Source organism: Chrysoperla carnea, chromosome 5, assembly GCF_905475395.1.
Source record: "Chrysoperla carnea chromosome 5, inChrCarn1.1, whole genome shotgun sequence".
NCBI lineage: Eukaryota > Metazoa > Arthropoda > Insecta > Neuroptera > Chrysopidae > Chrysoperla > Chrysoperla carnea.
In genome coordinates, this window is record NC_058341.1 from 66,957,101 (window position 1) to 66,970,141 (window position 13,041).

Below are 13,041 nucleotides of genomic sequence, written 5' to 3' on the forward strand. Positions count from 1 at the left end.
CATCATATATTTATTATTTTTTTAAAACAACAATTAGTTACAACAAATGAATGGTGTTGTGTGTTTGTACGGTTGATATTTTTTCCCATATTTTTCGGTGAATTTTTATTTCTATTTAAATTTATTGTTTCAGTCAGAAAAAATTATTTCATTTCATGTGAATGGAGGATCTTTTGTCGTCGTATATTTTGTAGTGTGTGAGCAATTTAATACAATTAAATTAATAAATAATAAACGTTTTTCTCAAAATTGAGGTTATGAATCGGACTAAAATTTATCACCCTCTCTTATTTACCCTCTCTAAGCTACATTTCTTTTTTCAGAATTTCAGCTAAATTACTTCATTTTTCGAAAAGTCATTAGAGAAAGTTGAAAATATGAGGTTACAAGAATATTCTTGATTGAGGTTATTATGCTATGTTCAGGGTTCGATAGCAGGCAGGTCGATGTATAAATTCGTAATTAACAATTCTATTTGTATTCGTCTCAATTCGATTAATATCAGCAGATAGATTCAAGAAAATCTCACCAAAAAAAGCAATGTTCAGATAAATCCACGTGCGGAAGTTCGCTCGTATCGTTCCGGAATTGGAACGATTGTTTTTTTTTTTTATTTCTTAGAACAAAAGAAACCTTTTTACAAAAAAATCGTCACACACTAAGTTTACCATAAGAATTCATGTTAAATTCTGTTTTGTTAGAAAGAGATACACACAAATGTTTGATAGCTTTTATGTTGGTTGTTTTTATAGTTATTTGAAAACTAATTTTTTCTGCTGCTTGTATATATGTTTTTCATTGAAATTTTAACAATATTTTAATAATTTAAACTTAAATAATTTAATTAACAAAATTAATTATTTTAATTAATTATAATAATTTAATTAATCAAAAATTTAATTAACATTAAAAAAATATTATTTATGCAATTTTGCCTCTTGTTTTCACAATTTTTAATGCAACACGATTAATTAATTGTTATTTTTTTTAAAAGTGTAATTTGACATTTCTATTCTACATGTAAACAATTAAAAATTAGCCATTTTTTAAATAAAACACATGATTTATTGCAAATTTTATAACAAATTTTATAAGATAACAGCGCTGTGGTCGATTTAGCTGTCTCCTTCACCTAGTATGCTCCCTGCCAATAACTCCATTGTACGGTATTAAAAGTAAACTTGCCAAAAAATGGTCTAATTCATTTTCAGAGTCTTTTAGCCCTCGAAAGACGGGGAGGGGGTGGATTCATAAAGGAGTTAATAAAAATTAATAAAAATATCTTAAATTTCGGTTTACTTTAGCATTTTGACCTTTTTAAAATCTCTTAAAATTTATCTGACTTACGATATAAACACCTTTCACCCCAATGGCGCGGAGTTAAAACAAAAAAGTTTCGCTTTAAACCATATAGACTTTTATAGGATAATTTTCTGAAGCTATTGAAAAAACTCAAGGTATTATACTAACTGTAAAAAATTGATTTTGTTTTTTTGTTACGAGCTGACGGTCTATTATGGTAATTCATAGAATTATTGCAAGAGGGTAATATGTTGTGAACAATGTACCTTCGACCATTCTTCAGTTTCTCTCTATGATACAGCAGCTATATGAAGACAAAATTGACGTATCAGAAGGCAAGCAACCTAGAAGACAATGCTCCATGTGCTTTCAAATAAAATAGCATAGTGCATAAAGTAAAATTTTTTTCTTTTATTGTTTATTTTTTACAAGTTTACTTTTATGTTTTATGTTTCATTACTACCTAAATCACTTCGCTTATTCTTGGATATTGCACAATGAATGTTCAATTAAACAAGTGAAAACAAAAAATTGACTGAGTTAATTGTTTAAATACCATGCATAGACCGTATTGATTACTCTATCCCATTACACATACATACATGTCACACGATCATAACTGATATTTCCATATAATACATACTATACAATTTACGTCTAGTTTGCGTCCTCACGGGTAAACAGTGATGTTTACGAAAAAATGTTTCTAACAAAAGTTGTTTATTTTTTTAATAGGAATATTTTTTACATGTGAATTTTTGTAAACATGATGGGTCCTACGGATCCAAGACCCGATCGACTTATGTTGTTCATTTACGAACTCCACCTCATATCACTTTTTACGTCCTGAGTACGCTTCAAAAATTTCAGCGGGGCATTTTTTTTCGTTTTTGAGTTACCGAGTTGACAGACGGACGGGCGGACAACCGGAAATGGACTAATTAGGTGATTTTATGAACACCTATACCAAAATTTTGTTCGTAGCATCAATATTTTTAAGCGTTACAAACTTGGGACTAAACTTAGTATACCTTGCATATTACATATATGCATGGTATAAACATAACGTAAAATTACGTTGGATATGAGCAACGTATAATACCACGTATGGTTGGATAGGTAAGCGTACAAATGGATAAAAAGATCTACTTTTGCCCCTGAGTCAATCATTAAAGTAATAGAAGCTGTTACTGGACGCCCAGGTCAAAGAATGAGACGCCTAAGCAACAGATATTTGTCCCTGAAGTAAATTGTAAAGATTATATTTTCGGAAAATCTTCATAATGGGGAAGCGGTTAAAAATGTTTTAGGAAAATTAGATTGTTATCCATGGGACATAATGGTCTTCTACTATGCAACACAATATTAATTTAATATTATGAGATAAGCTTTATACGTAACTATATTTAATATTTATATTCTCAAATGAATGCATAAAGTTGGGCTAGCCATTGAATGAATTAGCCATTGTAGGGCTAATTCATTGAGGCTACAATTTCAACCAACGACACTCTACTCATCAAAGTACAGATTGACACTGTTACATGCCCTAGTAAAAAAGCCCAATGTTGTTCGGTTCATGTAGGTATATTAAACATCATTTACATTAACCTAAATCCGTATCAAAAATAAACATATTTTTAAATAGGTATTTACTTGGGAGGTTAGTTGCACAAAATATTATTTGAAACCTAATGTTTGAACAAGGACGTATTAGTTGTATTCAACCAAAAGAATAATACTTGGGTCGTATCAATTTCTAAGCGTTACAAGCTTGGGACTAAAACTAGTATACCTTGATATACAGGATGCGCCTATACAGGAAAATCTCGTTTTGTAACGAATCAAAAAATAACTTCAAAAAAAGTTGCACAGTTTGATGGGGAACATCATGTTCTGACATCAGGTTGGATCTAGTTTTTCGGGTTTCGTTAGTAGTCAACTTAGATCCTAAACCGTAAGATATAGAATAATACTTTAAGTTAGAAAGTTGATCTTCGAAAAACGTTAGCTTCCGAAGAAAATGCAACTTAACCATTTGTAATTATTGCGTTTAATCGAAAGAAAATCAGCTTAAGGTATATCGATGATTGTAGGTCAAAGTCATGGACACATTCGAATGCCCTCTATTGCCATTGACAACTTTTAGTTTATAATTTTAACGTTGTTAGCGTATTTTCTATCGATTAAATGCAATAATGACATATTTTTAAGCCGCATTTTTTTGAAAGCTAACGTTTTACGAAGAAAAGTTTAAAAAAAATTGTTCGTTTTTTATGAGGATCAACTTTATAATGGAAGGGAGATTCCTCTTTCTCTCTCTTCGTTTAAAATCTCAATTGGCTCTCTAAGAAACCCGAAGAACAAAGTAAAACCTGATATCAGAACACGATGTCCCCCATCAAACCCTGCAACTTTTGTTTAAGTTATTTTTGATTGATTCATTATAAAACGAGATATTATGCTGTAATGATTAAAATGGCCCATCCTATTTATTTAATATATACAGAATATAAAATGGAAATATACTTTTAATATGCGAAAGCGAAGCCAGTAAGGTTCAAAGTGAAATTTGTTGTATCTGACCTCCTTAGTAATATGTTTGTACATAAATGAATGTATGGGCGTTAGTTTTAATTAATGAGAGCCGTCACATAGATAATATGAATATTTTATTATAACAAATGAAAATAAACAATTGACTGAATTAACTGTTGAAATATCCTGTATAAGAAGTCTTGAATGTCTGTGCTTGCAATATTTTTTTATAAATTAGAGGAGTTTAAATAACCAACACAACTATGGCGGCCTTTAGCTCGCCATTTATTTCAAATTTTGGAAAGCATCTTCAAAATTTCTTTTTCGTTTTTTGAGAATATTTCACAAGATCAGTAGTCTCTCTATCTTTTATAGTTTTGGAGAAAATGGACACCGAAGTTTTGTCCCAATTTGCGCCCTCGCGGATAAACAGTGACGATTACGAAAAAATGTTGTCTAGTTATTTATAAGGAACATTTTTTACAACTTTTATTCTATCCAAAACGGTTTACAAAATGGATCCTACGGACCAATGACCCAATTAGCCTATGTTGGTCATTTACGAACTAATCCTCACTTTTTATGCCCTCCCGTACAAAAATTTTGCTTGAAATCTCCTTTCGTTTTTGAGTTATCGTGTCCACACACGGACAGGTGAACAACCGGAAATGGACTAATTAGGAGATTTTATGAACACCTTTACCAAAATTTTGTTAGTAGCACCAATATTTTTAGGCGTTACAAACTTGGGACTAAGCTTAGTATACCTTGATATGTATTCTATGTATACAGGGAATAAAAATAACAAAAAAAAAATGTATCTGTGTTAATTATTATAATATAATTTTTTGTTAGTTAGAAAAAAAATATCCAATGGAATTGTTAATTGCAAGTTAAAACAAGTGAAAACAAACAATTGACTGAGTTAATTGTTGAAATACCATGCATAGTCAGTGTTGATTTCTTTATCACATTACACATACATACATGTGACAAATACATAACTGATAATCAAGTGTAGTACATATTATAAAATTTCCGCCGAATTGGCGCCCTCACGGGTAAACAGTGATGCTTACGAAAAAATGTTTCAAACAAAAGTTGTTTAATTTTTGATAAGGAACATTTTTTACACATAAACTTTTGTTCTATCTCTAACGGTTTACAAGACCCAATTGACCTATGATGCTCATTTACGAACTTAACATCACTTTTTACGTCCAGAGTACGCTGTAAAAATTTCAGCTCGATATCTTTTTTCGTTTTGAGTTATCGTGTCCACAGACGGGCGGAGGGACGGACAGACAACCGTAAATGGACTAATTAGGTGATTTTATGAACACCTATGACAAAATTGTTTTCCTAGCATCATTATTTTTAAGCGTTACAAACTTGGGACTAAACTTATTATACTATGTATATTTCATATATACATGGTATAACAATGTTACCGTTATAATAATGTGAGTAAATGAAAAATTTTTGAAAAAAAGATATTTTGGTACACATTTTATACGAACCAACTATTGAACAGGAACACTTTAATTTCAAAAAGTTATATCTTCGATAAAATTATCGAATATATATGGCCTACCGCCCTGCAAAAAAGCTTGTATTTTTCATTTTCCAAGTTCGAAACATTTTACTACCTTCTAGCTCATTGTCCCGATGGTTAAAAGTACCTACGATTAAAATTACCCTTTATTATTTTATAAGCTTTGAAAGAGTGCAATAATACTTTTAGATCAGAGTGAATTATATACTTACAAGCTTGATGCCCGCCCGCTTCACTGAGCTTAAAAGTAAAATTCCCTGCTTTATAGCTTCCACCTTTCTTGATCTCACTTATCCACCTTCATTAACATTCGAAGGGATTGTTTTACACAGCTAAAATATATAGATTGCCATGAATTGTTTTACATATACTATTTTAAATTTTTACTGAAATCTTTAATTTATGGTTCAAAATGACGATCATAGATGGAGCAGTAAAATGTCAGATGAAATTTATTATTATTATTTTTTTAATATATCTTTATAAATTATAGCTCATGTGTTATTCTGATATATGAGCGATATTGTTGTACAGTTTCATTCAAATCCATTTGGTAAAATTTGCGTGAAAGCGTGACAATTAAACAAACCAACATTCTTACTTTCACATTTATAATATGTATATAGAGATTTGTTAGAAACTGATTCTAGATAGCGAGCGCTTAAATTCTTGGTCAAATAATTAAGGAATTTCGCATGGATGGAAACAATTCTAAATGCTTTTACATTTTAGGTATTGATTTCTTAAATGTCTGTTTATATAGTGAATTTATGAGCCTAAAAATTAGGTACGTACAACTTGAGATATGGCCAAAAATTAAAAAAAAACTAATATCTCGTGTTCTAGGGTTAACTGTTGAGATGAGGCTTGAAAGCTTATTTAAAAAGCTGTATTAAAAATGGCTAGACCTATTTTACACAGGACTACGATATTGAAGTAATTTTTAGAGGTTTGAAATTCTTTAGACTTAAAATCATTGACTGAAAATTCAGTAGAAATCTTCGCTTAAAAATTATTGATATATTCTTACTAAATTTTAAACATTAAAATGTATCTTGAGGCAAATTCACCTCCGTTTTTCATTTGACAGTCCTGTAAGCCTAAAATCGTACATGAAAACGGGCGAACAAGTAGTGTGTAATTTATATAAATAATAATAATAATTGGTTTTCTCTTTCTGTTTCAGGTAAGTTTAGACTTGGACCTACCAATTTATGATATGAAATGTACCTATGTGCGTGTAGCGTAAGTAAATCAAATTTTCATAAGATTGTCTTTTATTGCGGAATAATTAATGTGGAATGAAGAACAATTTTTCGGTTCTTTTTTTCGGAATTAATTACAAATCAAAAATTTTTTTAATTACAATTTTTTTAATCAATATTTTTATTACTAAAAGATAAGGAGAATGTAAATACAATCAAAAAAATTAAAAAATAACGGTTAATTAACACAAAAACGTATTTAATGTACAGGATTGTTCATAGATGTTGTAATTACGTAATAAAGTTCATAGGCCTGTGTTACGTAAATGGAGATATATTGTCCAAGAAGATGTAATCACTAAAATGGCTGAGATGAGTAATTTATTTACCTATCTATATGTATAAAAGAACATACTAAGTGATCGATCAATACATGGCTTAAACCGCTGGGTCTAGAAACAAATTTGGTACACACGTTCTCTAAATGACGTAAGTGTGCACTAAGGAGGAATTTTGGGAAATTCATCCCCCAAGGGGTTAACAAGGGGAAAACTTTGGCGTATGGAAAACCCATATAGATAATTTTATAGACAAATATATTAACTTCATGTGGTTTATAATATTTACAAAAGAAAAATCGAATTATTATTCTCATAAGCAGTATGTTACGAATGCTTCTTTATAAACTGAACCTCTGAAACTTTATTTTATTTTTAATACAGATAAATATTTTAAGCAACCATTTATCAGTCAAAATTCTTAACTGTTCAAAAGTACATTTAACTGGCAAAATCAGTCGAAAGTACTTTTGACCGCATGCTTTCGACAATAGTACTTTTGACTGAAATTCATAAGTACTATTGCCCAATGAACATGGTCAAAAGTAGTTTTGACGAACACAAAAAAAACTCGATGCCAAAACAAATTCGATCACATTACAAGAACGACTCATTGAAAACCACTCAAAAACGATTCGCACGTGGATCGGTGAATGAACGAAATCACAGAGTAAACCCAAAAACCCGCTGACCCGTGTTAGCTCGACCCAAAAAAGGCATGACCAACCCATGAATCAGTTAATGAATACAGTCACAGGATTAACCAAAAAGTCAAAAAACGCGCTGACCCGTGCCAATCCGGCCCTATTAAAGGTATGACCAACCCGCGAATCAGCAAATGAACGCAATTACAGGGTTTGTCAAAAAACCAAAACACCCACTGATCCGTACTAACTCGGCCCTATTAAAAGCATTGCCAACCCGTAGGTTAGTGAGTGAACGTAATCACAGGGTTGTCGAGTTAGCGCAGGTAACAAGCAGACCTGTGCTCACTCCATCTCATTTAAGGCGTGGCCAATTAGTTGATCAGTGAGTGAACACAGTCACCGGGTTAACGGGAGTTGTTTTTGTGTGGAGTTGTTTTTGTGTTGAGTTGTTTTTGTATAGAGTTGTTTTTTGTGCCGACTTGTTTTTACCGGAGTTAAAATGACCGAATTATTTTGATCAGAGCTATTAAATACCCACTAGAGATAATCATGACGGTTCCTCTCGAAGATTAAAACTAGTTTTGACCAGTGGCGTCAGTCGAATCAATTTTTTACCGAAAATTTACAGTCAGAAACACTATTAACCAATGATTTTCAGGCAAAACTTCTATACACCTACCTGTTCAGTCAAAAATACTTTTTACCTGTTTTCGTCAGTTAAAAGTACTTTTGACCGGCTAACAGTTTTGACTGTGAAAGACCCACTATTACTTTTATAAATGTACTATTGTACTGTTGTTGTACTTGATACAGACCAATATTGAACCAATATTCTTGTTTTTATGTTTAAAAAAAGTTTCAATATTATTAAGGGAAAAGGTTACTCGAGGTCTGTTGCTAATTTACTACATCGTACTTATTTTATAAATATTACTAAATATATACATTTGTGACAGGTATCTAACTTTGTCGAAATGGGAAAAATATTCAAATTTGTATAAATGGGCTACAAAAGGTTATTTTACTTTTATGAATTTATGTAAATTTTATAAGGGTTGCTGTCTTATATAAGAGAGAAATACTCTGAATAGAATACGAACAATAGAATATAATATGTTCCTTTCTGAGGAAAATTCATCTTTCCATAAAACCTATATTTATGAAATATAGTTATAGAACAATTTTTATCGCGAAAAACTTACATAAATTGTTGAGATTCCTTCAAAATAACATTTTTTACCTTTTCCGGTTTATTTTCTTTTATTAACCTCCGAACTAAAAAAAAGGGGTGTAATAAGTTTGAACGCTAAGTGTGTGTGACTGTCTGTCTGTCTAACTGTGGCATCGTAGCGCCTAAGCGGATGAATTGATTTATTTTTTTTTTGTTGCTTCGTTTGAAAGGTAATTTAATGATGAGTGTTCCTAGCTATGCTTCAAATTTAGGATTCCGTACCCAAAAAACAAAAAAATTGGCAATAATCTTCTAAATCGGTTCAGTTTGAAAAAGGATTTTTACGAAAGACGTTCTTAGATATGTTTCAAGTGCGAGTTAAGGGTTCTGTACTCGAAAAATTGGTCGGAAGTTTTTAAAATTTTGTAAATTTCACTTGTGGTTTAAAATTTTATTCCACAAATTTGATCGTTATTTATATCAATACCGAACTGAAAATGCTTGATCAATGGCGTATGAGTTTAGACACGTTACCTTGAATTTGAAACAGATTTTCCAAACGACCTTCCAAGGCTTTAGTGTAAGCCACGAAGGGCCATTTTAGTTTTGCATCGAGGAAATATCTTTGTTGTATATTGAGGTAATACCTTCCCCATTATGTACTATTGTTAACTATAACCTATATTAATATTTATTATAATGGTAAGTACTAGTGTCCATTGGGAGTTCAAATACAGGAATACAACTGGATCAAATGGTATTAATTGCCAATAAAAAGAAAATAGCAGGCAGGCTATCTACGTGTTAAGAAACCTACCATAATTTTTATAATATCCTTTTTACTGTAATTACAAAAAGGGTATAATAAACAAAAACAATAGGTTTCTCATACTTAAATAGCCTGCCACCGCGCACTTTTCCTCATCAAACTATACCATGTTTTAAATATTCAAGTTAAAGAAATAAAACATATTCTTTAGATAGAACAATTATTTGTCTATAAATGAAAACCGAAAATTAAATAAAATAATGCTATTTTCTCCAATCTTCCCGTTCTATCCTGAAAAAGTCCGTTCTGCCATCGACTCAGGAGCTTATTTACCTCGTTGGGGTGAAACAACTGTTCCACTCCAATTTGTTATGGGATTCTCTTGTCTTCATGATTATATAAATGCATGTTGTCAGGTCGGAAAATTGGTCCGAAAATTTTTTAATAATTTTGTTTCAATTCAAAATTTAAAATGGAAAAACAATATGAAAAACTAAAAATCTTACCAGTTTTCAAATATTCTTCAAACATCCCTTAGAAAATTTCCATAGCGTTACAGTCTATTACTTTATCGTAAGCCTTTTAACTTAAATAAATAATTAAGTGCTGTCATATAGAAGGTTGTTCACGCTAAACGATACGGAAGATCATGGCTGAACAGCTTGCTTTTAACCAAATTTTCGTTCAGGAATAAATAGAGGATAATTGGCTATACATTTTAAAATTATTTTCGTAAGATCCAGAATGGACAAAAACGCGTTATTCACAGTTTTGACAAGAAACTCAATCGATTAGTAAATATAAGCGTCTGATATAAGCTTTGAGAAATTATACGTTAAAATTACTACTATAATTCCAGAAAATAAAGAATTATTCGAAAACCGTGAAGTTAAAGTGAGGTAAACCTTTATGAAAAACACCTTTATTTTGATTGTAGAATCTGAAGATGAAATAAACAAGTGAAAACAAACAATTGACTGAGTTAATTGTTGAAATACCATGCAAAGTGAGTGTTGATTTCTTTATCACAAAACATAAACAAACATGTGACACATACATAACTGATAATCAAGTATAGTACATATTATAAAATTTCCGCCTAATTGGCGCCCTCACGGGTAAACAGTGATGTTTACGAAAAAATGTTTCAAACAAAAGTTGTTTATTTTTTTATAAGGAACATTTTTAACATTTAAACTTTTGTTCTCTCTCTAACGGTTTACAAGATAGATCCTACGGACCTAAGACCCAATTGACTTATGATGCTCATTTACGAACTTGACCTCACTTTTAACGTCCTGAGTACGCTGTAAAAATTTCAGCTCGATATCTTTTTTCGTTTTTGAGTTATCGTGTCCACAGACGGACGGACGGACAACCGGAAATGGACTAATTAGGTGATTTTATGAACATCTATGACAAAATTTTTTCCTAGCATCATTATTTTTAAGCGTTACAAACTTGGGACTAAACTTAATATACTATGTATATTTCATATATACATGGTATAAAAACAGAATGTTCTATTTAAAAAAATACCAATTTGATACATTCCGCCTTTTCGATCATCCTTTATATTACGGAAGTAATTTAAAATGTTCAGCTAATATCCTTCATTCCCCGAAAAAAAATTTGCTTAAAATCAAGCCGCTTAGCCATAATATACCCTGTCGTAGAACATAAACATATACTCTGAGTGAATGAACGAGAGACCTGCTAAATTACACTCATATTGTACAGTCTACATTGGATAAAACGCTTAGGAACTTGGTTTTGCATGTTTGAAGAATATTTTAGAACTTTGACAACATTAAAATTTTTGATTTCTCATATTGCTCTTAATTCAGGATTGAAAAACAGTTGAACACATCAATTTTCTTAGTAAATTCAATTTTCTTAGTAATGTGGAAGGTTACACAATCTTTGACAACTTTTCTCCAACAAGTTGCCCCAAAAAATCCAAAAATCTAAAGATATAGATATTTTTGAGAAAATATGTATAAATTGTTGATCGTTTTTACGCTTTTGCGGAAGAACGGCTCGGAATATCAAAATTTGGCACTCTACCTGGGCTTGGCTTTTAGAAGAAAAACTTACACAACTTTTATCGGGAACATTTTTGAGAAAAATAAACGAATCGAAAGATATTGTGCGTGATGATATATATATATATATATAAAACCGTTCGGAAAATCGAAGTTATGCTATTTAGCTTTTTTGTGGGAAAAAAAAATTTCCTACAACTTTGATTTGAAATTTTTTTCGGTAAGTATACAGAATGTTCTGTTTTTGAATGCAGAACGTTGGCCTACAGACTAAGCTCATAAAGACAAAGAAAAAACTTGTTTACCACTTTTGGATCTGAGGTCTACTTTACGAGATAATTAACAAAATAAATTAATATCTATATAACTTTATCGAATCACAGTTCCATAAAATTTTGAACGCTGGTATTGTGTTATAACATAAACTAAGAAATAATAACAATAATAAGAAAAGAAGAATAAGTAGAATTTGTTACATTGCACATAAATACAATCGTTCCCACTACTGTGTATACTGTATACATACAATAAACTAAACTGATGGTGACTTAGTCAACTGATTCAGACATGTTATTTTATTTTATGTATGTATTTCTACTTACAATACTATGTATTTTTTGAATGTTTTTATTTTATGTATATAAAAAGAATGTAAGACAACCTTCTACCAGCCTTCAATATCTTATTGAACTGTGATTCGAAAAGTTATTTACTTTATATTAATATTATATTAATTTATTTTATTAATTATCTCACAAAGTAGGCCTCATATCCAAAATTGGTAAATAACTTTTTCCTTCGTATTTATGAGGTTATTGCATCCTGAGAATGCGCCCGTTTTCAACTAGATGCCCAAACTCTCCTGTTTTTATTTTTCATTCTGCCCCTCAAAAATTACTATGAAAAATCCTTAAATGATCGGCCTAATATATGTAATTGATATTGCCTACTTTAAAAATTATATGTATCATATTATTAACATATTGTATATATACATTTACATTCAGTTCACAACCACAACTGGATTGTTTCTCTATGCATCACAATAGATAAGACTATAAAATCAATCATACTATGTGATGATTCACTATGAAACAGTCGAATAGTAGCTTTGAACCAATCATATCATATTGTAGGTATAAGAATTTATTCAACCTGAAATATGGTTGTGTATTTGATATTGTGAATGATTTAATTATGACAAATGTAATGTAAATTCCTGTGAATACATATTATTACACATATTTCTATCACCATTAATATTTTCCAAAAATATTAAATATTCCTTATCCCTCTTTGCATGCTTTTACACGAGAATGCCTATGAGTTAAATATTAACATTTTATTGTTGGATTCCGTTGGCAAATACATTTATAAAAATCATATATACGGGGTGTTCCAAACCACCCGCCCAGGCTGATTATTCTGAATAGTCAAAAAATCAAATGGAAACCCCTATTTTTTTCTGCAG